Genomic DNA, 22967 nt, shown 5'->3' with positions numbered 1-22967 from the left:
CAGGGAGAATTTCAACTCCTTACCTGCACTTTTGAGGGCAGGGAACACAGGTTTGATCCAGCCCTGTGGGAACAGAGAAAAGCTAATCCCACAATCAGGAGGAAACAAAAGCAGCCAGCTCCAGCTGCATCAAGGATGTTGTAAATGTTCTCCTTCATGTCTTACAGTTCTGAAGATTTTTCTGGGAAGCATATGCATGGATTTAGATTCTGTGGGATAGCATCTAATAGCAGGTGAAATTTGTGTTTTAAAATCATATTTTGTCTGCCATGGCGGTATTGGATTGTTTTTGCTATACCCCCTGTGTACGTAATGGGTTTGTGTACAAAGGTGGAGGAACTTATATCCATAGTGAGGAGGTGCCTTCATAAACATACTAAGATTTGAGGGCTGTGGGGTGGCTGTAGGTGTGGTATATGAAGGGACACTCTCGGCTGCCAATAACCTGTATGTGCTGGATGCTGTATTGTCTTATTTCTTCATAAAATCAATAACATTTGGTTTAAAAAACCCTAACCTCATGCTGTTATGAACGTGTTCATGAGCTGTGAGACCCTGACTGCACTATGTGTCGTGTAACAGCTCTAGTTACCCACAGCTCTAGCTTATTAATGATATCTAGGATTACCTACCACTTAGGAGACTAATTTGCAGATGGCCCTTCAGCCAGCTTTAGAGATCTCTTCTATAGAATAAGGGGTGATGGGTCCCAATCCCTTACTATACGCTGAATATTGAGCAAATATTTTTGTATTACTTGTCCTGTACAGGGGGATACCCCTACCCCCTAAAATTAAACGAGTTCCAAGGTGGGTTTCAGGGCAAATACAGGTAGTCGTAGTGTTCTGGAGTAATTCCAAAAAACTGAATTAATTGTCAAAATAGTATTTATCAATTATCGTGACCTAATGTACAGCCCTGAGGAAGCCCCAGGTCGGATGGCCATGTAATGGGGCGAAACACATGTTGGCTGTTTGTTTTTTCTTTGCACACTAACTCAGTTTTTCTTCAACGAGTGACGACACCTATAAATACTATTTTCACAATGAATTCAGTCTATTGGAATTACTCCTGAATACTACGATTACCTGTACTTGCCCTGACACCCACCTCAAAGCTTAAGCGATCTCCTCTTTATTGTTATGTTATGTTATGTTATATCCACTTGTAATGTGCCCGGATACTCATGAGTGCCAGAGGGGTGCAAGGATAAGCTATCAAGCAAAGAGGCGAGTCTTAAGTTTCCTTTGAACACGGCTGCATCCTGAATAGACAACAAAGCAAGGGGGAGGGCATTCCAGTCTACATTTGCCTTCACCACAAAAGAGCTACCACCCACCCTGTGGAGTTTAAAGCGCGGGACCCGAGCCAAACGAAGGGACATTGATCAAAGAGCACGTGAAGGAAAGTAAAAGGAGAAGCGCCTCTGAAGATAAAGGGAGCCATAACCATGAAGAGCGCAGTGGGCCAAAACCAGAGATTTGAACTTGACCCTGTCAACCACAGGCAGCCTATGAAGAGAGCGCAATTGGAGAGCCGCACTGTTCCTCGCCGAGATACCCAATAACAGTCTGGCAGCCGTATTCTGGACCACCTGGAGCTTTTTAAACAGATAGCAAGGGGCGCCAGCATAGAGGGCATTGGCGTAGTCCAGGCGAGACAGAGTCAAAGCCCACGTGACAGTTTCTCTTGCTGCTTGCGGGAGGAGTGGAAGAAAATTCCTCAGAGTCTTAATGAGGCCGATTTCTTAATATGTGTTGTAAAAGAAAGACTCTCATCGAACCACACATCCAGGTTTTTAGCGGGCTGTCCCAAAGAGAGTGGCAGAGGAGAGTCAGGTGGCCACAGCTGCTCGCGGAAGTCAGCGGGAAACTTACCATAGAGCAAAATCTCAGATTTTTGTTCATTGCACTTGAGCTGTGCATCCGCCAGCCATTTAAAGATGGTAACTAGGCACTGTTGCGCCGCTGAAAAGGAATCTGATGTTTTGTCCCAGGTAAACAGCAACTGTGTATTGTCCACATAGGCCATCACCTTAGCCCCAATCTCCTCTGCCAGATATATCAGTGGCGTAAAATAAATGTTAAAGAGGAGAGGGCTAAGGGAAGAGCCCTGCAGGACACCAGTGGTAACAAGCTGAGGGGAGGAGGAGAAAGGAGGGAGCCAAATCTGCTCGACCCGCTCTTCCAGGAAAGACCTAAGTCAACCCCAAACAGCTCCCGATACACCAATCTCTGCGAGATGGGCCAAAAGAAGAGCATGTGGGACCGTGTTGAACGCCACAGGGAGATCCAGCAAAATCAATGCTGCCCTCCCACCGGCATCGAGGCACTCCTAGATAGCCTTCAACACCTCTACTAAAACAGTCTCAGTGCTGTGAGAGGCTTGAAACCCTAATTGAGCTGGGTGCAGAAGGGCCTCAGTCTCCACATATTCTGTAAGTTGTTTATTGACCACCTTCTCACAGACCTTGGCAATAGCCAGAAGGAGGGAGATGGGCCGATAATTCCCTGGGTTAAGGGGATCCAGGGAAGATTTTTTAAGAAGAGGCAAAATCTTTGCCTGCTTCCGCCCCTGAGGAACAGCCGCTGTCTGAAGAGACAGATTGACGATACAGTTCACCTCTATATGCACACTCTCTGCCACTGCTGCCAAAAGCCTGGCCGGGCAGGATTCCGAAGGAGAACCAGACTTGAGTCCCCTGAGGATTTTAAGGGATTCCAGGGGGTCGACTGCTCTAAATGCTGACAGAGAGCAGGTGGAAGCGGCAGGTTGCACCGCCACAGGCCCCACACGGCAACCATTACCAGAAGGAAATGTAGCCTGAATGGCCTGAATTTTATCTCTGAAACAGCATGAGAGCATGTTACACCAGGCGAGAGAAGATGGAATCACACTCGCTTTACCCTGCGGTGACGTAAAAATCTGCACTATGGCAAAGATTTCTTTAGCGTTGTTCTTGGCAGAATCAATGCGAGCTGCAAAGAATTGCCCTTTAGCTACGGCAATGGCATCGTAGTCAATTTTTTTGCATTGCTCTAAGTTTCCTCTTGGCTACGGGGCAGTAACCACTCCGGTGCCAAGCTCGCTCCAAAATATTGCAATCATGCTTAGCAGCTTTCAGAGTCAAGTTGAACCAAGGTTTAGAAAGCGCATCTCTGGCGGGTCGGACGGGCTGAAGAGAGGCTACAGAGTCAACCGCCCTCGCCACCCAACCAGTAAACCCCAACAGACACTCCTCCAATTCTCCTGACAAAGCGGGCCTAGCATGCTCCAGAGCCTGTAAGAATTCCAGAGGATTAATTTTCCCAAAAGCTGGCTTCTGGTAGGCGCGCACCTGAGTCTCTGCGCTAGATACCATCCAAGAAAAATCCGATATAAAATGGTCGGACCACGTCACCGGGCAGGGATCCCTTATGGAGATGGAGAAATTAGAACAAATCGGGTACAATATATGGCTGGCCTGATGAGTAGGAAGGCGGACATGCTGGCTGAGTTGGGCCATTTGTAATATATCCAGCAGGTCTGTCCAAATGGTATCAGGTTGGTACAAATGGATATTAAAGTCCCCCAGAACCATATAGTGGGAGAACCTTACCGCCCTAGAGACGATAGCGTCCCCACAGTTCAGGAGAAATGGACCCGCAGGTCCAGGGGGCCTATAGATCAAGGAGGCTCCCAAGGTAAAGTGGGCTGAAAAACGGATTCTAAAATCAAGCACCTCGCAGCCTGCCCATGCGGTAGTGTCCCCCAAGCGAAGTTCCCATATGTTTTTATATAAGATGGCCACACTGCCGCCTCTCCCCCCATGATGGTTGGCTCCAGAGGTCTTATAACCTGCTGGGATGGCAAAGGAGACAATGGGGATTTCTAAGTCAACAGTGGAGTTGCAGCAACAGTGGAGTATAGTCTGAGTGAAATGCCAAGGAGACACAATGTTATTTTCTCCATCCTCTGCTTTCTGTCTGTTTTACACAAACTTCCATATCAGGCATGAAACAATCAGTGGCCTTGATGCACAGTTTTATTAGTGACTTCCATTGTAGTCCAGTGAAGGTAAATCTCGTTATGGTTGTCCCTGCCCTAGTTTGCCATTATGACCTAGTGAACCAGTTGTCAGGTCAAAGATTTGTGCTAGAGAAGCTAGCTGGGACTTCACAAGTGCAAACCCTGTGTTTTCCCATCACTAATGACAAAAGGAAGCACAAGTTTGATGGGCCATAGCCCTGACAGTGCACAATGGGGCTCCCGCTCTGCAAGTCTCTGAGTGATACACTAAGGGCCTTATTTAGAATTTGGCAGAACCAATACTCATTCTATACACAATGGACTTCACATCCACCACGTTACATATGCTGTAGACGAGAATGCACTTGTAATACCACGGGCCGAACATCAGCTATCTTTGGAACAAAATAGCCAATTTATAAAACTCTAAAAAAGTCTCCATCTGTCAGTGGCGGCTCCTCCGCTAAGGTGGAGGAGTGTCGCTTTACTGCTTTTAAGCAGTGTAACTAAAGAAACAATGCAAAGCAATGCAATAGGTCTCGCATTTACAAGAGTTTCCTAAATGCGACACCTATTGCATTACAAACAGCCCCAGCCCATGCAGGTAAGAGCGGAGGGGCCAGGTGAGGGAGGATTTCGACGGACGATGACAAGGAAAAATGAAATAAATAATTAATTTACCCACGTCATCCTACGTCGAAATTCCCCCTACCTGGCCCTACCACTTTTACTTGCACGGGCCGCGGCTGATTACAAATGCTAATTTCTAAAAATGCCCATGCGGCGCTGCAACTTTAACTGTAATGTCGGCCGTGCACCTTTCTTTAGACGAGCCATGTCTAAAGGAAGGGGCGTGGCCACCATTAAAGTGAAAGCAGGATATGGGGCACTTTTACATATAAAAAAAGCATTTCTTTGTTAAGTTGACAAATAAATGCTTTTATATTTAAAAGCACCCAATGCTGTGCTTTCACTTTAATGGCTGCTGTGCCCTTTTGGTTAGACTCCGCTAGTTTAAGGAAAGGGGTGCTGCCAACATTACAGTGTAAGTGCAGCATGGGCCAAAAAATAGTACAATAAAATATCTATATGTTGCCGTGTATGGTGCAGCAAGTAAAGCAAAGGCATGACCACCACTATCAGCGTGGAGTGCTGTGCTATGTAAAAAAAAAAATAAAGCATTGGGGGACAGCATGACCTGCCTGCAACAGCAGGCAAATGAAAACCATTAAAGGAAACAGAGCTCGGAGGCTGTAATTGAAGCCTACCGAGCAACAACACATGCAAAAGGGGATGTCCTCATGGGAGATTACAAATGAAGACAAGGCAGTACTATGGAGGGACTATCAAGCCTATTAACGAATCAGAAGCCAGCATTTACTAAGGACAATGACACAAGCCAAAGACAAATATGGGGGAGAGTGGGTGGGCTTCTCTTCCATACTCTACTACAGCAAGTCTTGCAGAGCAGTACATACATGCTGACTCAGGCTCAACCTAAAAGTAAAATGATAATAACTCAATGTTATTATCATTTTATTGGTTCTGCTGCTTTGCAGCCAGGGTGGGCAGAGCTGCTCTGCTCTCAGAGCAGGACAGGGAAGGAGCGGTTTCAATTGCCCACTCCAAGTACCCATGACGCTTTGGCCGGCATTCTCGCGCCACCCAAACAGTCTAGCGCACTTTGCATGTTCTCCACGCAAGCTAAATTACAGTCTGAGTGGAGAACATGCCCAGGCCCCCAGTCCCTGTCTGAGTGCTGAACCAATGGGGGAAGGGCACCTGAGTGCTTCCTTGGTGTTTCCTGATTCATATTTCAGCTCAAGGAGGAGAGATAGAGAGACACAGAGATAAGGTAAGTTTTTATGTATTTTACATTCCAAGCTCTAGTCAATCTGACTGCTTGTTTGCGTCTCACTCTTAGTAACACTGGGGCATATGTACAAGGGGATTGTGTCACCAGAACGTTGGTTCTGCAATGCCCTGCTCCATATTTACAAGATGGCGTTAAGCCACTTTTTGTGGGTTAAAGCTGCTTTAGCTAAATATGGTACCTTTTCACGCAGGTATCTGAAAGAGGCATGCAATGGGTGTTGCTGTGGTCGTTCCACCGCAACACCACTTGCTTTTTGATGCTGCCCCAGATTTACAAGGATCTGTAAATCTGAGACAGCGCTAAAAACTAATGCTGTGGAAAATCAGGCATTAGATTAGTGCAACAAGGAGAAATACTTTCATTTCTCCTGGTTTTTGCTTTTTCAACGTGTGCTGCAGCACACATAGAAAGAGCAAAACGCCATTAAGGATTGTTTTTGTGCATGAATGTACCCCTTCCTGCACAAAAGCAATCTTTAAATAATGGTGATTTGCTACTTCTATGTGTGCTGCAACGCAGGGACTATTGCACTAAGGCACAAGGGTGTCTGTGTTGGTGCTAGGCAACTATTTGTAGCGCTAGGGAAAACACAGGAGTGCACCGTATTCTTGTAAAGACAGCACATCCCTGCATTTTGGAAATGGCACTGCCCCACTGTGCTATTTCCTTGTACATATGCCCCACTGTGTCATTGCTCTTTTCTGCTTGTTGCGTGTCTGGTCCTCCTCGAACAAACCTGGAACTTTTGCTTCCTCCAAACCCCTCTCCCCCAATATTGCTCCTGGAACCTGCACTGCTGTTGCCTGGAACTCTGTGCTGCTCAACCCACGAAGCAGTCCTTGATCGCAAACCCTGAGCTGCCTGGCACCTGGACTCTGCCATCTTCGCCAATGGAGCATGCGCTGCTCTGGCACAGAGCCAGTACTACTCTCCCCGTAGAGCCAGCACTGCTTCCCCACAGCCCCGAACCAGACCCTTTTCAGCTCCTCCTTTGACCCTGTACCTTTTCGAGAAGCTTTAATCACTTTGGATGTCTGTGAAAAGGTAAGTACATAAATAAATAAATAAAAAGAGAAGCTCAAAGACCTAGTAGTTCTATACGCAGATGCCTGGCGTGGCTGCTGTTATAGAAATCAGAGGGAGATTATTAGAGTTTGTGAGGGTTGTCACGTACCCACCAGTGTTCCGGAAGCTTCTGAGAACAGCAAGTCATCTTTCTTAAGAGACATAGGTTACATCTTCAGAAAAGGTCAATTCCGAAGGAAGGACTGCCTCTGCTAGGACAAGCAATTAAAGCAAGTAACCCGGAAATAATAAACGCATCCTGTGCATCAGCCCAGATCCTTAATAAAAAAGACTGCTTAAAAGTCTCTTTCAGAATCATAAGCGAGGCAACTTCACAAGAGAGAGCGCCGTGACCTTGAGGAGATAAGAGCACGCCTCAGGTAATGACTGGTCTGCCATAGGACCTTTGAACCTGGGATCCCTCCTAAACAAACATATCAATGAGCACCAGATGCAAATAATCGTACACTACAGCAAAATGAATTGTCATTTATGAAAAATTTCCGAAGCGAAGGGCATTCTGGGGTAGTGGGGTGGTCCTACTAAAGGAATATCCTTATATGAGGATTCTCTTCTGAAACAAGTGATCACGTGTAGGCTATTCCTATCAGGGGAACCTTGAGCTCTGAGTGTACCAACTGTCCCACCCTTCAGTTTTTCATTTTTTCCCGTGGCATTAAAATATATGTTTTATTCTAACATGTCCAAGTATACCTATCTAAGGTACCACCCCCACATCAGAGCACTAGGCTGGTGCTAGAAAAGTGGAACCACCAAAGGGTTCTCTCTCTCACCATTTGCCTTGAATGGGCTTTTCCCTAGCCCCCCTTTCTAAAGGTAACTTTCTGGCATCAAAGGTGATCATTCTGTGGGTACAATCAGGCATACCTGGGTGAAACATTTAGTGGAGGCCCACATAGTACAAGCTCCTGTTTCTAAGTAAAAAAAGTATTTGCTCTTGGGCAATAGAAATAAAAACTACTCCAGTATTGCTCACCATTCATAGGAATAGCTGTGTTAGAAACCTCCTCATTTTTTTTAAACAGCAGGTCAAGCTTGCTTCAAAATCCATGAAGAAATTTGAAGCATGACTGCGGGACCTGAACTGTATTTCAGTGGTAACTTCTGTTGGACCACTTTACTGCTCCCAACCAACAGAGAGGACGGTGAATGTGTGTTTGCATGCACAACAAGGTCTATTTGTTTGTGAGAGAATAATTTCTGCTTTTGCATGTGTATTCCCCTCACTTGGGTTGTAGTTGTAACCAATGTTAAAATTAAAACTTTTGGGCTCAGGAGAACACCTCTTTTGTGCAACATCATCCTGTGCTCATGCCCTACTCCTTCTTGTTCTACTGTCTGTGGGCAATATGCAAACCATTCAGTTGAGCATCTTTCCTAAAAAAAACTGTGGGAAGAAAACCTCATATCTTCTCATTAAGGGTAGAAATGAACTCCTTGTATGGCATTTTCTATTTCACATCCAAGCCCGGTATGAGAAAACGCAGATTCAACATAAACCAGTCCCTAACCCCAAATTATGGGAGGATCCCAGCAAAGATACAGCCAGCGAAATTGGGCAGTGCAAAACTATAAATAATCAATTCAATCCATTGGCATTTACCTCTTTAACCAATTTAATCAAACTGAAAATATGAGTTTAACTTCTTTCCCACTCTCTTAATTCTTCTGCAAACATGTTCTGTGGAACTTCCATACTTCTTGTGAGACAATATCTAAGCTCTAGTGGGCAAAGATTAGACATGAACTACTGCTCGTCACCATACTTATATCTTCCATCTGCTTCCTTGAAATGTTGCCCAAGAGCAGATCAGGGTGATCTGATGGAGACGAAACAAAGTGAACAGGCACCTTGAATCCCTCCAGAGATCGCTTGAATGACAGGAAAGAGATCTGCCACCACAAAAGCAAAGTGCAGGTGATCTAACTCATAGAAGTAAACACTTGACTTGGTCACATGTATTCTCACCCATGACCCACAAAGTGATATTAAAATGGGGGCACCACTTTTTACAACAATAGCATGAACCCCACTCGCCATGGGTATGGGTATTGCAAGAGTATCAGTGACCCACAGTAAGTGCTCCCGTAAACCAGGCAGGCCATGCAAGGACTCTTCTAACAGATCCAATATTCACCTCTTTGTGGCTCTTTGAACCATCTGGATGTGGATAGCAAATATCTTTCTTGGGACTTCGTCAGACTGCTGACTGCCTCTCCCTTAAGAGGGCTGTCTTAAAACCACAAAGCTGGTCGATACTTTGTGGATATCACCTCTGCTATCAGAGTGACATCGATCTTCACAGTCACAGAGTCGAACAATGTATCCTTGTGTCCAGACCCAGGATCAGTCATTGAACTGTGGAATAATAGGAAAAGAAAATGTTTCTTAGTGACTTTTCAATGGTCAGGGCTAGAGACTTAAGGCTGGAAAATATGTCAGGACCCTCCCCTTCAAGCATACCATGGCACCATATAACCTGTGTTCAACATAGTTCAGGTTTTCGTACCTTTAGAGATGAACCCCATCTCCACTGAAACATGGTAGGCGCACTAGTTGTTCCCTCTCAGCCTCTCTCCACCAACACCAGACCCCCAGACTGAAGCCCCTTCCAGCTTATCCCTCAGCCATAGACATCTGTAGACGTTCGTTCATCTACTTGTCCAGCCCTCCCTTCTATGGTAAGTAAGGGGTCCATTACGATGTCGGGCGGATCGCCACCGCAATGGTGGCGGTGGAGATCCGCCCGACGCTAATAGCCGCCCGCCACCCATTTTCCACCGCCATATTACTATGGCGGGGGGAACCGCAGCGGACGTAAACACCGTCCGACGCTTTTCCGCCCCGGTAGCCTTGCGGCCAGAGCGGAAAATGCTTAATATGGTGGCGGTGTCTAATAGACACCACTAGTCATATTAGGATGGGCCTGCAGACATGCCTTTCCATGGTGGCAATGCCGCCACGGAAAGGCATGCGGAGCCTCCCTGCGGGGGCCTGTTGCAGGCCCCCTGGGACTCCAGGGGGTGGGGGGTGCACATGGGGGATACCTATGGCACCGCCCGCATTTAAAAGTGCAACATGGCAGGCACCGCGCGGTGCCTGTCCTGTTGTGCTTTGAAATGCACAACTAGCATTTTTACCATTGCGGCGGGCGGCGCTTTCTGCACCGCCCGCCGCAATGGTAAAAATACAGGATGCGCCCGCCATTGTGGCGGGCACATCCTAATTGTCAAGGCGGGACTGCTGCTCCTATTGCGGGCAGTCCCGTTTTGCACTGGGATGGTGGGCGGACTAAGTCCGCCCGCCATACTAATTGACCCCTAAGTTTGTACTTCCTTTAAACATACCAACATTCTCTTTATTTTTACTGCGCTCTCATTTTTTTAATAAGTTTTTCAAAGGATTCTTATTTCCAAATAATACCCCTGACTAGACATTCATATGTATAGCGTGAGCAATAATTGTGTAGCTGCCTCAACCTTCACACTCCTCTCATGAGCAATGCTTTGACTGCTTGGCACAGCTACCGTGGAGAGTTACGAAGGTTTGAGGCACCACTTTCTATCTGAGACATAATGGTGTCTCCCAGGTTGGTCAGTTTGGGAACCAAGCAGTCTCGTCTTTAAAATTGTTGGGCCCACCCTGCACATTATAAGATCTGGGAAAGATTCTGATACTGTAGAGAAATGTGCTTTTCATAATATTGTAATTGTAAAAGGAGTTAGGTCGATAGGTGCCCGGGGAGGAACTTTCCTACCAGCGAATAGTTCTCAACACAACCATGCAGTACATTTGCAATATCAATGTATTTACATTTGGGTTTGTGTTTCAAAAGGATTAGCTCTAAACCATTAATTACAATTTCGTCGATCAGAAACTTTTTATTCAGCTGTTCATTTCCTGGCGCATTTTTGGGAATTACCACAGTGAACATTTTAATTCCCCAATTCTCTGATCCATAGCGCCAAGAAAATAACACAGAGTGAATGCCATTGCATTACTGCAGACTCCCTTAGATTCTTCCCTTAGCTGTAAATCAAACAGTAATATTTGGATAATGTAGTGTGTCATGTTGATCAGTTCTTTAGCACTTTATGCCAGAACACAAGGGTCACCGCAAGTGGTGTGAGGGGGAAGTGAGAGATGGAAAACGGGGACCATGACAGTGGAAACGAGGGAAAGTAGAGGGAATGGAGAAGGAGTCTTGTGGAAAGAGTGGTCTTGCCCAGCATTGTAATATCTTACCCGAGGGACTGTTGTTGTGGGTAGCTGATCTTAGGAATCGGGTTACCAGCTACGGGTGAAGGGGCAAGTTAGCATGCAAAGTGCTAAGAAAGCAAGACAGGACAGAAATGGACAGGCGAAGGAAGGAGGTAAAAGTCAGAGTGTGGGTAACATTGTAAAGAAGAATCAGTGCTTGACAGCGAGTACATGTTTTTGTGTATATTTAGCTAAATAAATAAATTGAAAATACACTGTGGCACACTATATTTATACAATACAGTGCCTTACAGCGTATAATAGACAGTTCCATTATTTATTTTATTTTCTTTTTCGTATCACAATAGTACCGCGGTTCTATGTATTAAAAAAATATATATATAGAAATGTATAAATATTTTTCCCTACCTATTACCACTTTGCTAAAGTGGTAATAGGTATAAGAGAAATACCAAACCTAATATCTACCTAGATTGCTAGGCGCAACCCACAACACCAGCATACTCGACTAAAAAACAACATGGCTGCCTTTAACTTCTGTAAAGGCAGTCATTAGTGAATCACTTAATGACCTGTTATCACTATGTATCACAATACTATCGCAGAGCTACCTCAGCAACAGATATCAGTAAGTTAAACAACCTTAAAGTGTATAAAATGCTTACTCTACTTACCTGCACTACCCCCACAGAATCATCTATGCACCCTAATGGGTAATGCAGCCAAATGGCATAATAATCCGACTGATGGTTTTCTTGCTTTGCAAAATAAAAAAGTCTATGTAAAAAGCATTAGTTTATGCCAGTTTTGGGTCCCCCCTTTTTTCTTTGCACCCCCTTGACCAAACGCTGTGAAATATGTGGTCCTCTTAGATTGAAACAGGTGCACCAGATCACGACAGTTTAGTGGACATTCATCAAATGGGTGCAGAGTTATTAAGGGACGAAAATGCTATCAATCCTTATCTCTTTTTACCCTAACCCTAGCTACAGAGTGGCTACCACAGCTCTGTCATATATTTACTTATACATGCAATTGGAATTTCAGCAGCTGCGCCCCTAAGACCTACAATATTGATTGTCTCATTGTATATAATACATATCAAACACAGCTCGTAATTCAATAAAACCTTGTTAAACAGAAAAAAGACTGCCTGGAGTTAACACCACTGCAGACACCCAAAACATCCTTGGTAGGGTAGAATCTGAAATTGAATTCACACATGGTTCTTAAACAGAAGGACATTTTAAATGCCAAATGCTGAGTTGCACTGCACAAAATCATCTGATTACTGAAGCATTTTACAGCGTTTAAGACTTCACTTCTAATGAAAGCGCAGTGACTAATGTTAAAACTTGCTGAGAGGGCAAGAGAGAACTTTAGCAACAGAGCATGACTTAATGTGTTTCATATGAATACCAAGGCACAGCTTTGCAGATCCTGTACCCTTTCCTCTGCTCTTCGCTCCTTGTATCGTCCACCATCCTCCTTTGTATGTCCAGACTACACAAGCGCATATCTGTGTGAGTGATAGCATAAACACAAGCACAAAACAATGCAGTGCAAACACATTCATAGCACATTATATTCTTCTATGCACTGTCGGTTTCTGTTCACTGAGCCCAAAACAAGTAGAATTACGTCAGAGGATCCTGAGGCCATTATGGTTCATCCAATGGCTTAGTGTGATTAAGTATGGGCGGATCTAGCGGATCTCGCGTACGCGAATTTGCGTATTTACGGATTCGCAATCCGCAAAATCCACGAACTCTCGCGGATTTGCGGATTTTTGTGTTTTTTGTGTTGGCGAGCGTTCGCGAGGATTTGTGGACCATTTCGCAATTGCGAACTTACTTTTCGGCTCGCAACGGACGCGACTATGTTGTTTCTACGTCTGGTTTATCATCACAGGTTCACAGCACCCTCTGTTTCACCACTGCCACCCTCTGGTACACCCATGCCACCCTCTGGTACATCCTCACTGCCACCCATTAGGTTTGTTTATCACTGTAGATTATGGGGGTGAAAAAAAGCAAGCACACCTGCCCTGCTTCAACTGCCATCAATTAATTTGGGGTTGATTAATGTGTCAGTGATTTTGAAACTTCCAGTCTGGCTGGCACCTGCTTCCTTCCTTATCTGTAATTTGCTTTCTGTTGCAGTGAAAGCAAGCACACCTGCCCTTCTTCAACTGCCATGAATTAATTTGGGGGTCATTAATGTGTCAGTAATTTTGAAACTTCCAGTCTGGCTGGCACTTGCTTCCTTCCTTATCTGTAATTTCCTTTCTGTTGCAGTGAAATTTTTTTTTCACAGGACCTTTATGGTCTACTTGTAGCTATTCTATGAGCCTGCTGTTTGGGTCATAGCAGGGTCATAGAATAGTTGCAAATAGGCAACTGAACTCTGGAGGGGCCCCTCAGGAAGCACTAGAGTGAATGGTTACTAATGTTAAGTTTGAACTTTTGCACCTGCTGATTGCTTTCAGTTTAGCAAAAATCGTTTTTCTGCAATTTCGCGCCATTTGCGGGGCGCGAATCCGTGCGAGATCGATTTCGGAAGCCGCGAATGCGTGCGAATACTCTATTTTTTTTTTGCGGCATGTATGTTCGCGTGATTTTTTGCATGTTCGCAAGGCGCTTGTAGCGATACGTTTGCGAAGTTACCCTAACGGTCGTACACGGGCGCGGCCATCTTGTTTGCGTGACGTAATTCCGTTTCCGGCCGCTATGTGTAATCTCGCAAAGTGTGCTGCTCGCTAGTACAATTTCGCGCGTGATCGCGAGGAAAATCTCGCGCGAACTTACCCATGCGGTCGTGAACGGGCGCGGCCATCTTGTTTCTCATTCATTGCTATGGTTCTGGGCATGCTTTCTGTATCCTCTCTGAATCTCTTCCATCCTTTGCTTGTTTGAAGTTTTTTTGATCTATTTTACTTATTATCTATCCCTCTATTTTTCTAGCTCTATATTTTTGTGTTTTCTGCTACTTTTTGTTAATTTTAAACTACTTTTTTAAACTCTTTCCTTTTCTTCTTCCCTATTCTATTTCTTCTTTATTATTTACATTCATTTCTGCCCAGACCATGGTAAAGGGAGCCGGGAAGCACCCTGAGAAGGGGAAGGGTCCCGCACCCCGTGCCCGGCTCCCGTGCGGGCGTTTGAGGGGGGAGCTAGTGATGCCACGGGAGATCTTTAGCGCGGAGGAGGTGGCCGCACTAATATTCCACGTCCAGCGCCGCCTCCCCAAGACCATCCTGGGAGGCGGCAAGATCGCAACCGGCTATGGCACCCGGGAGCGCCGGAAGCGGTGGGAGAAGGTGTGCCGGGCCATGTTTAAGCTCTCTGGGGTCCTGCGCACCTATAACCAGGCCACCCACCGCTGGACGGATGTCATGGACCGGGAATGCGACTTGCTGGCCTCGCTCGGCGTAGAGGTCCCCGGGCTTGGTGAGTAGTAGTAGCTATTTCTAGCTATTTCATCACTACTCTATTTTATCCGGCTCTGTTATTTGCAAATCTTTGTTACCAAGAGCAATAATGCTGCCGATTACATTGTAGGTAAATTATATTTAAAAATCTTCTATGCATTTCAGGTGCACTGCTCTCCTTCTCAGTAGCCTTGCTTGCTACTATGCTTATTTGTTTTGTATTTTGTGTTCATTTCATTGGCCTGATTATGTATGAGTGTAGTGTAAAGAACTGCATAATGCTAGACACTAAGGGTCATATTTTCAATTACCGGCGCATCCCTGCAAAGTAGCAGGGATGCGGCAGTAATTGTGCGCCATGCCACCACCACCACCCATGGGCCCAAAACGTCACAGAAGTCTTACGCATCTGTGCCTTAAAGGCGGCGCATTGCTGGAGTTGCGTGCCAACGATGGCGCAGCTCCAGCAATGCTCTGGGGTGCCCTATCTCCCCAATGCTGCATCAAGCCGTACGTCGGCTTCAAGCAGGCGCAGTGTTTCAGTCACGCATCATTGTCCTAAAAGTGACTGATTGACATCTTGTAGATTTCCCTCAGCCACGTTTAGGATTCGTTCCTGCGCAGGAATGCCCTCCCTTGCGCCGGAACGCCCCCTGATGGCGCAGGGCTTTACAACGTGATGCATCTCCCATATGCGTAATTTTTTTTTAATATACACTGCACCATGGCGCCTCTTTTGTTCTGCCGCTGCGTCACAAAAGTCACGCAACAATGGAGTAAAATGAGCCGCAAGGGACTTCTAAATCAGCCCCAACAGACTGAAGTCCAGTACTTCCTTTAGACACATGGCTATAAGAAGAAATAGTGGTGGTGGTCGGTGGATTGATAGTTTGAGTATTCACTGATCTGCAAGCACGATGGACTTTGTCTGTCACTTCGCGACCTTTTTAGTAGTCTGTTTAGTGAGTTACATAGGAACTTTCAAAGTCAACGGTCCGCAAATCAGGCAATACGAATAACGTAGTATACCATATGAGATTGGTCAATATATCCTGTGGAATAGTTGTCTATCTATTTGCTATTTCTCCAAAATATTTTGTTATTGTTCTTTTGAAATGTTTGATTTGGTTGACAAATCTCATCCATGTTTTCTGGTCTTTCTTTCTATCATGTTGTACATCAGCTCCCCCCAAGGGCAAGAGGACACAGGAGGAAGAGGAGGGTGCTGTTCAGGAGGATGCAGGCCAGGATCGGGCAGGCGAGGGCTCCTTTGCTGGCCCCAGTAAGTTTTAATTTTAATATAGAGTACCTATTTTTTCCTAGCGTTCCTCATTCGATTTTTTCTAAATCATCTTTGATCTTCTTGTAGACTGGATCTAAATTCTTATCCTGCCTCGACTATGACTCCCTGTGGTATTACTAGATTATTCTTATTAGTCTGTCTGTGTAGCTAACTAAGATTGCACATTTGGCAATTCCATTGGACTCCCATTCTAGTCAGCAATAGCTCTATGCACTGAGTGCAGTCCTCTGGGATTGTCCATAATGTCTTTTCAAGTCTTCTAAATGTTTATGCTTTGACAATTGCCAACAATAAAAAGGTGAATGACCACCAAGAAAGAATAAGATACTACTTTACTTTTGGTTTGGATAGGAGGACAATCCATTCTACTACTGTTGCAGGGACAAATCTGCACAAACCGAACTATGAACACTAAATAGTGCATTGTTTATCAATTATAATAGGCGCAGGTAGACTTTCTTTCCACATACCTCAGTGATATCAGACTTTGAAGAACCCCCAATCTCCTTACTGACTAGATAGTGTGGCAGAGTCATTTAGCTCCCAAAGTCACCGATGATTGATCCCCAATGATGATTAGATTTTCCAACGCAGGACAAGAGTACGGAGTCAGTCAAGAAGTGTCAGAGGCACTCATGCTTGCAAAAATTCCAAAACCTTTAGCTCATCCACTCTAGTCTGGAGGACCAAAAACCACAGAGTCTATTTAAGTTTAAAAGCTTTATTAAAACTAAACACATTTATTAAAATACACTTTGTCATAAAAGTAAAAGTTTAACTGAAAATGGAAAAGTGCTTAGTGCTAACGATTAATTGGACACATTTCTTGTGGTCGAGCTGAGCTCTCACCTGGTTTGAACTTGAGCTTGACCCTGATCGTGTTCTTAGAAGTCAAGCTTCTGTTAGGAGAAAAAGTGGCGTGTGTTAAAAATAAAAAGCAAGCATTCATCAGTTGTGCCAAAAAGTGCAGCAAGACAACAGCCTTCCCTGGAAAAAGGGACATTTTTACTTTAGAGTATACAGTTACAAATTATTACATTGTATTTCGTTTTTTTAACATTTCTTTATTCCTCCTAGACCAAATATTATATAGTAGTGAGTGGTGTATTTCTAACATTCTTAAATGTACTTTGTAGGTGTAACATCTGGTGGCGCGGCCAGCGCGGAGGTGGTGGTGTTGGACGAGGACTCTGGGGAGGATGCGGTGCAAGTGCCGGACGTTCCTGTGAGGGTTCACACGGTGGTGGCGGGAAGAGGTAAGCTATATATTCCTTACTTATTGAGATTGAAGACTGCATAGTGTGCTTTCTGCACGGGTGTATAATAAATCAACCAGGTAGTAGCCTCCTCTAAATGTACTTCGACTAAGCTGTGAAGTTTTTGGTGAGAAGAATCCCAATAAGATCTTAGATGAACGAAAAGCGAAAGAAGGGTGTAAGTAAGTGTGGAAGGACGAGAAATTTTATGACGGCTGGCAAAGAAGAATGATATGTATTTGCTTGGTCCCCGAGGTGGCTGGGAAGGAAAGAATATGGTATGGTGCATGGCTGGGTCAATGATGAAGCAAGGATGGGGGGAAGGAGAACAGCCTGGGTGGGTGAAACAGAAACTGTATGTGTGCATATACTTTGAATGGATGGATGCCTGGAGCATGGTATTATCTGACTCTTAGATAGCATATGTGTATCTAGAGAGAGTAGATGGTCACTGGATGAACTAAGTGTTACCTTGAAGAGCATGTAACACCGCACCCGCACGTCCGTTCCAGTGTAGGGAAGGCAACTGGCAACTGGCAAGGAAAAGAAATTGTAAATTTGTCCGATACTACCATGAATAGTAGCAGTAGTTTGTATTGCAACTGCAAGCACAGCATATATCCGGTTATTACGGTGGACACTCCGTACCTCTCTTAATAACTTTAGTTTAGTAGTAGTACATCATTCATGTGTGGGTGTATCACTGTTCACTCAATAATAAGCAAAGCACCTAAAGTCATCCCATATGTCATCAAATACACCCCATGTGAAGTGATAGATAATCAAATTATTTAACTTCTTCATTTTCCTTTTCTAGTACTCATTTGCACTGTAGGGTGAAAGGTAAATTAATTAAGCAGTAGCCCTTGTAACAGAGTATTCTCAGTGCCACCCGTAATAGAAAAGTAATAGCTTCACCACCTGCATGTACTGGACCGGTACAGAAACGCAAGTCTGTCTCACTCATCATGGTGTGCGTCTGTTTTTCTCGGGTGCAAGTTCACTGCGCTGGCATTTTGCCGGCTTGCATAAGATAACGTACCAATTTTCCTAAACAAGAGAGAAGAAGAAGAATAAGACTGGTGTGTAGTGTAGTTCCTATCTTCCCAATAGGCTCTGCGCATTGGAATAATACCTACAGCAGTAAAGGCCTAGGCCAGACGTTAACTAGGTCTACTACTGTCGATACTAGACTTAAGTTTTGGGTTTGCCAGCTAAGCTCAGAGTTTGCTAGAAATTTTCTCGAATGTTCAGGAAAGAATTACCTCCCCTGATTAGACAAGAAGGGATTTAGTTTCTGACAACCATAGAACATGACAACTTTGCTCTCCCCTAATCAAGAGTCAATCTCGAGAGTCGTGTGAGCACAAGGCAATTATTTTACTCAGTCAGTACGTGCATTCTTAGTCTCATCAGAATGTAGAGAAAAGGAAGAGACGGGCGTGTTCAATAAAAAGGTGTTATTTATTGATCAGTCTCTTTTCTCATACATGAGAAATGGATCGATATTATTGCAATACTTATAGTTAAGTAAAGTGCATACATTAAAAGCAATAGTATAAAATAATACTGTAAAAACATTGATATGGTTTCTGAGCCATATGATGTTTAAAATGATTAAAATATATTTACATACACATATACATTTGACTAAACGTACTCAACTGGTGTTTCTAAATACGCCTACCCCGTGTACCTGACCTAAGTCTAATGCGTGGGCGGGAATAGAAAGTTACAGTTTAAGTTAAGTTTGTTTTTGCCAAGTGAATAACTAAATAATTCTCTGTGAGGGGTTATTCAGTTCTGTACCTGGAATTTAGGATGAATGAGGAATGGTATCTCTTTCTCTGCTCTCGATATTCCAGGCTGCCTGCAAGGGCTACCCGGAAGCGCCGGTGCTGGGTCTCTCGGCTTGAGATAGCAGCGCGTCTCTCAGCGCGTCAGGAAGGCGGGGCTGCTGCCTGCGGGGTCTGCTTCTGCTCTCGGCTTCGGCAAGTATGGCTGCTCCGTCTTGTCACCACGCGTGTGTTTGCATAGGGCAAGATCGGTAATATTTATACCTTAAAGGTGCCGAGATTGACGTAAGGATGGACATAGATACGTCAATAAAGATGTCATACGACTTGCTCGTTAGCACATTCTTTACTAAAGTTCTCGGTGAAATCAAAACAATGGCCGCAGGGTTTTTCCCAGGTTGTCATAGGTTTGATTTGTTATGAGAACGTCGTATGCCTTATCAGGGGCTGGAGGAATGTCGCTTGTCTAATTAGATCTCAAGCGTTATGACCTAATCAGATAACACGTTCCTGTGCCGTAGTGTGACTGCGTCAGATAACGGTATCTGCATCATGGGGGCTTGTCTTGCCTCATGGGCTGACTGTTAGTTAACTTGATAGTTAGTTTAACCAGAATAGGGTCAGGAAAAGGGGGATTGATTCAGAACCTATAGGAATACACGACAGGTGTACTGTCATAGTCGACTGTAATGGAAGTCCATAGTGGTCATAGAATTTGTTCATTAAACTCCCACTAATGTTAGAGCAAGGATGCAGAAGTGGGAGGTTAGATAGATACTGTCCTCAATAGTTATGTACTGTGCTTTCAATTTGCTACTTGTACTGTGACACAACTTTCGGCTTAATCACTTTGTGTTATTAATGTTAAGGAGCATTGGTTACAGACTATGTCTTTCTTTCTTCATATAGTTGCTCCTTCCAAATCGACATCACGGAGGGAGCAGGCTCGAATGGCCCGGCAACGGAGGCTGGATGCCACTGTCGCCGAATATCGGTGGCTGGTGGCCCTGGAGGAGGAGGACACGCAGTCAACCGGTGGAACCACAACATCCTCCACTGGGACAGCTGCATCCTCCTCCGTGCCCCCACGGGCTGCCAGCCAGCACAATGCTCCAGCGGTACGGAGCCAGGCTACCAAAGCCAACCGCCACCGCCAAGCAGCAAAGACACCAGCTGCCCCCCACAGGAGCTGCAAGGCACGCCAGCGCCGCTTAGGACTCAGAGTGTCCTACCTGAAGCAGGAGGTCCATAACTATAAGAACTTGGTGGAGGGCCTCCGCTTCGACCATGCCACCCTCCGCAAGGAGTATGATGCCCTGGCCGCTAAATTCACCAGCACCCTCCAGTAGTGTAGTGTCCCTTGCCCTTTTTTTAGAGACTTTTGGGGGGTGGGATTTGGGAGTTGGGTTCTTTTTGGGACTTTTGAAAGACAATCGTTGGGGTTAGGGAGGGTCTTGAGGGAGAATATTTTGTTAGGGCAACATAAATATACTTTTTTAAACTTTATCTGACCATACCTGTTTTTTTACTGCTTTTGAGTCTGGTGGGTGGGGGTTTAACAGTAAGTTTGTTTTCCTGAAGAGTCCTAGGACTTTAGTAGTACTACCGTCAATCTCTCGTCTAGTCCTAATACTCCATTATACTACCTCCCACCAAACGCTTATCTTACCTGTAATTTGTGTTTGAAATTAGGGCTAGGCCCAGGGCTGGCTCCACGAGAAATGGGGATTAAGGTTGGCAATCCTGGGCGGATGAAATGTCCTCATTGCGGTGGTACTAGTGGTGTGACACAGTGGCAGTTGCATGCCTATGGAAAAAAAGAAAACGAAACCTGGTTTGTCCTTACTGTAGCATTACAACGGTTACGGTACGATAGAGAATATAGCAGGTGACAGTACACTAGAACAGTGCCACAATGTAGCCTAACAAATGGTAAAGTATTGCAAGTATAATTAGTACTTGCGTTGAATTTATTTGACATTGGCTCCTACTACTACAAGAAATAGTACTGAAGCTGAGTAAGTCTAGAATATATCCTGGGATTCCTTCACCAGCCTGTTGCTATGACCTTATCCTCCCCAGCAAGTGTGTGGAATTATTGATGTCATTTAGTCACACATCAAGCAAAACCACACAGCCTGGGGGAAGAGGGTTAGGGTTTGGAAAATGGATGGGAATGGGGGTTTCTTTTTGGGTAGGTTTTGTTGAGAGAAGAAAAAAAAAGCACAGCATGGACAAACAATAATTGAAGATAAAGAAATGGCTGTAGGGATCAATTTAGAAGCAGAGAGAGATCCAAGAAATGCAGTCAGACTCATAGAAGAAAACAATGGATACTGCATCTGTATGTTGTTGGAGTTGTCCTGTTGAATTTGGTAAGTAAGTTGCATGCAGCAAACAATTCCTCTTATTAGCGGCACTCCTCCATTCCGGCTGACGCTTCGTCCATCAATGTTGGTGACCACTGACAGAAGACACCCTGTCCACTGCCTGCCTGGCGGATGTTGACTAAAACCCGGCATGTAATTATTGAACGGAAAACAGGAAGTGCTATTACAATACCACTGATAAATAAATATAAGGTATGTACGCTGTGTGGTGCAAAAAGTCACACTTTGATTTTCCTAATATACAGTACACTATTTTTTAAATTGCGTACTCTGTCTGAGTCACCTTTTGAAGGATAAATAAGTATGGCCAAATTAATTTAGCGGATCTTTCCCCTCAAGCTAGGTGTACTGTAAACTGTGTTTTAGAACAAAATTAGACCTTCCCAGCAATGCTCCCACCAAGACCCTTACTAAAGCCAGACGCAAAAATGTAGAAGACCCCCAATCAGATCTCAAAAAACGAGGCCTAGCAGAAAAATGGTGACAAAACGTACTTTGAAAGTAAAAGTAGGCCCAAATACCCCCTTACCCACCGTGGATTGTATTCAAACCACTTGCAAGCAAGCAAAAGTATCCATAGCCAGTTGCAAAAATCTAGAACACCCCGAAACACATGCAATCCTGCTGCTAGGGCTAACCCTAACGAACCATAAGTTACAAAAAGTGCCAAAAGGCTTTTCCTTATGGATTTTGTCCAAACCACTTCTATCCGGTATTAGACCTTCCCAGGAATGCCCCAGACCCGCCAACCCACCCGCAAAAAAGCACGCAACAACACCCCCAAACAGCCAAAAAGCAAAAATCTCATACTTACAATATCTCTCGGCCTTCGGTCCAAACGCGCTGTGCAGCTAGGTCATCATCATAACTCCTGTTTTCCACCACGGATTTCCTGAAAAGCAAATGCAATCAAGATTAGACTGTCGCAGCAGTGCTCCGACAGAGACACCAAAACCCACCCACAAACACCAGGAAGCCCCCCAAACAGGCCCCCGAAAACACTACATTGAGCAAGATGTCAGAAGAAATAGCAAAAAAAAATTCTGCATGGATTTAGTCCAAACCACTTCTATCCGTTATTCGACCTTCCCAGGAATGCCCCAAGACCCGCCAACCCACCCGCAAAAAAGCACGCGACAACACCCCCAAACAGCCAAAAAGCAAAATCCCATACTTACAATATCTCTAGGCCTTCGGTCCAAACGCGCTGTGCAGCTAGGTCATCATCATAACTCCTGTTTTCCACCACGGATTTCCTGAAAAGCAAATGCAATCAAGATTAGACTGTCGCAGCAGTGCTCCCAGACCCCAAAAGTCACCCACAAACACCCAGAACCCCGCCAAAGAGCACCTCAAAGGCAAGCAAGTCAGCAAAAACGGCAAGAAATTTCAGCCTCATATTTGGTCCAAAACACTTTTATCCGTTATTAGAGCTTCACAGCAATGGGCCCAGAGCCGTCAACTCACCCGCAAAGAAGTAGAACACCTCCACAAGTGCTGAGTCTTTCTTCATTGGGCGTAATCCAGCCCTCTGCTTTGAGGGAAATAGGAGTCTGGAGGAGGAGGATAGAGGAGCATGTTCTTCTGAACTTGTGAACCT

Source organism: Lissotriton helveticus, chromosome 7, assembly GCF_964261635.1.
Source record: "Lissotriton helveticus chromosome 7, aLisHel1.1, whole genome shotgun sequence".
In the NCBI taxonomy this organism is placed as follows: Eukaryota; Metazoa; Chordata; class Amphibia; order Caudata; family Salamandridae; genus Lissotriton; species Lissotriton helveticus.
Note: the sequence above shows the minus strand (reverse complement) of the source record.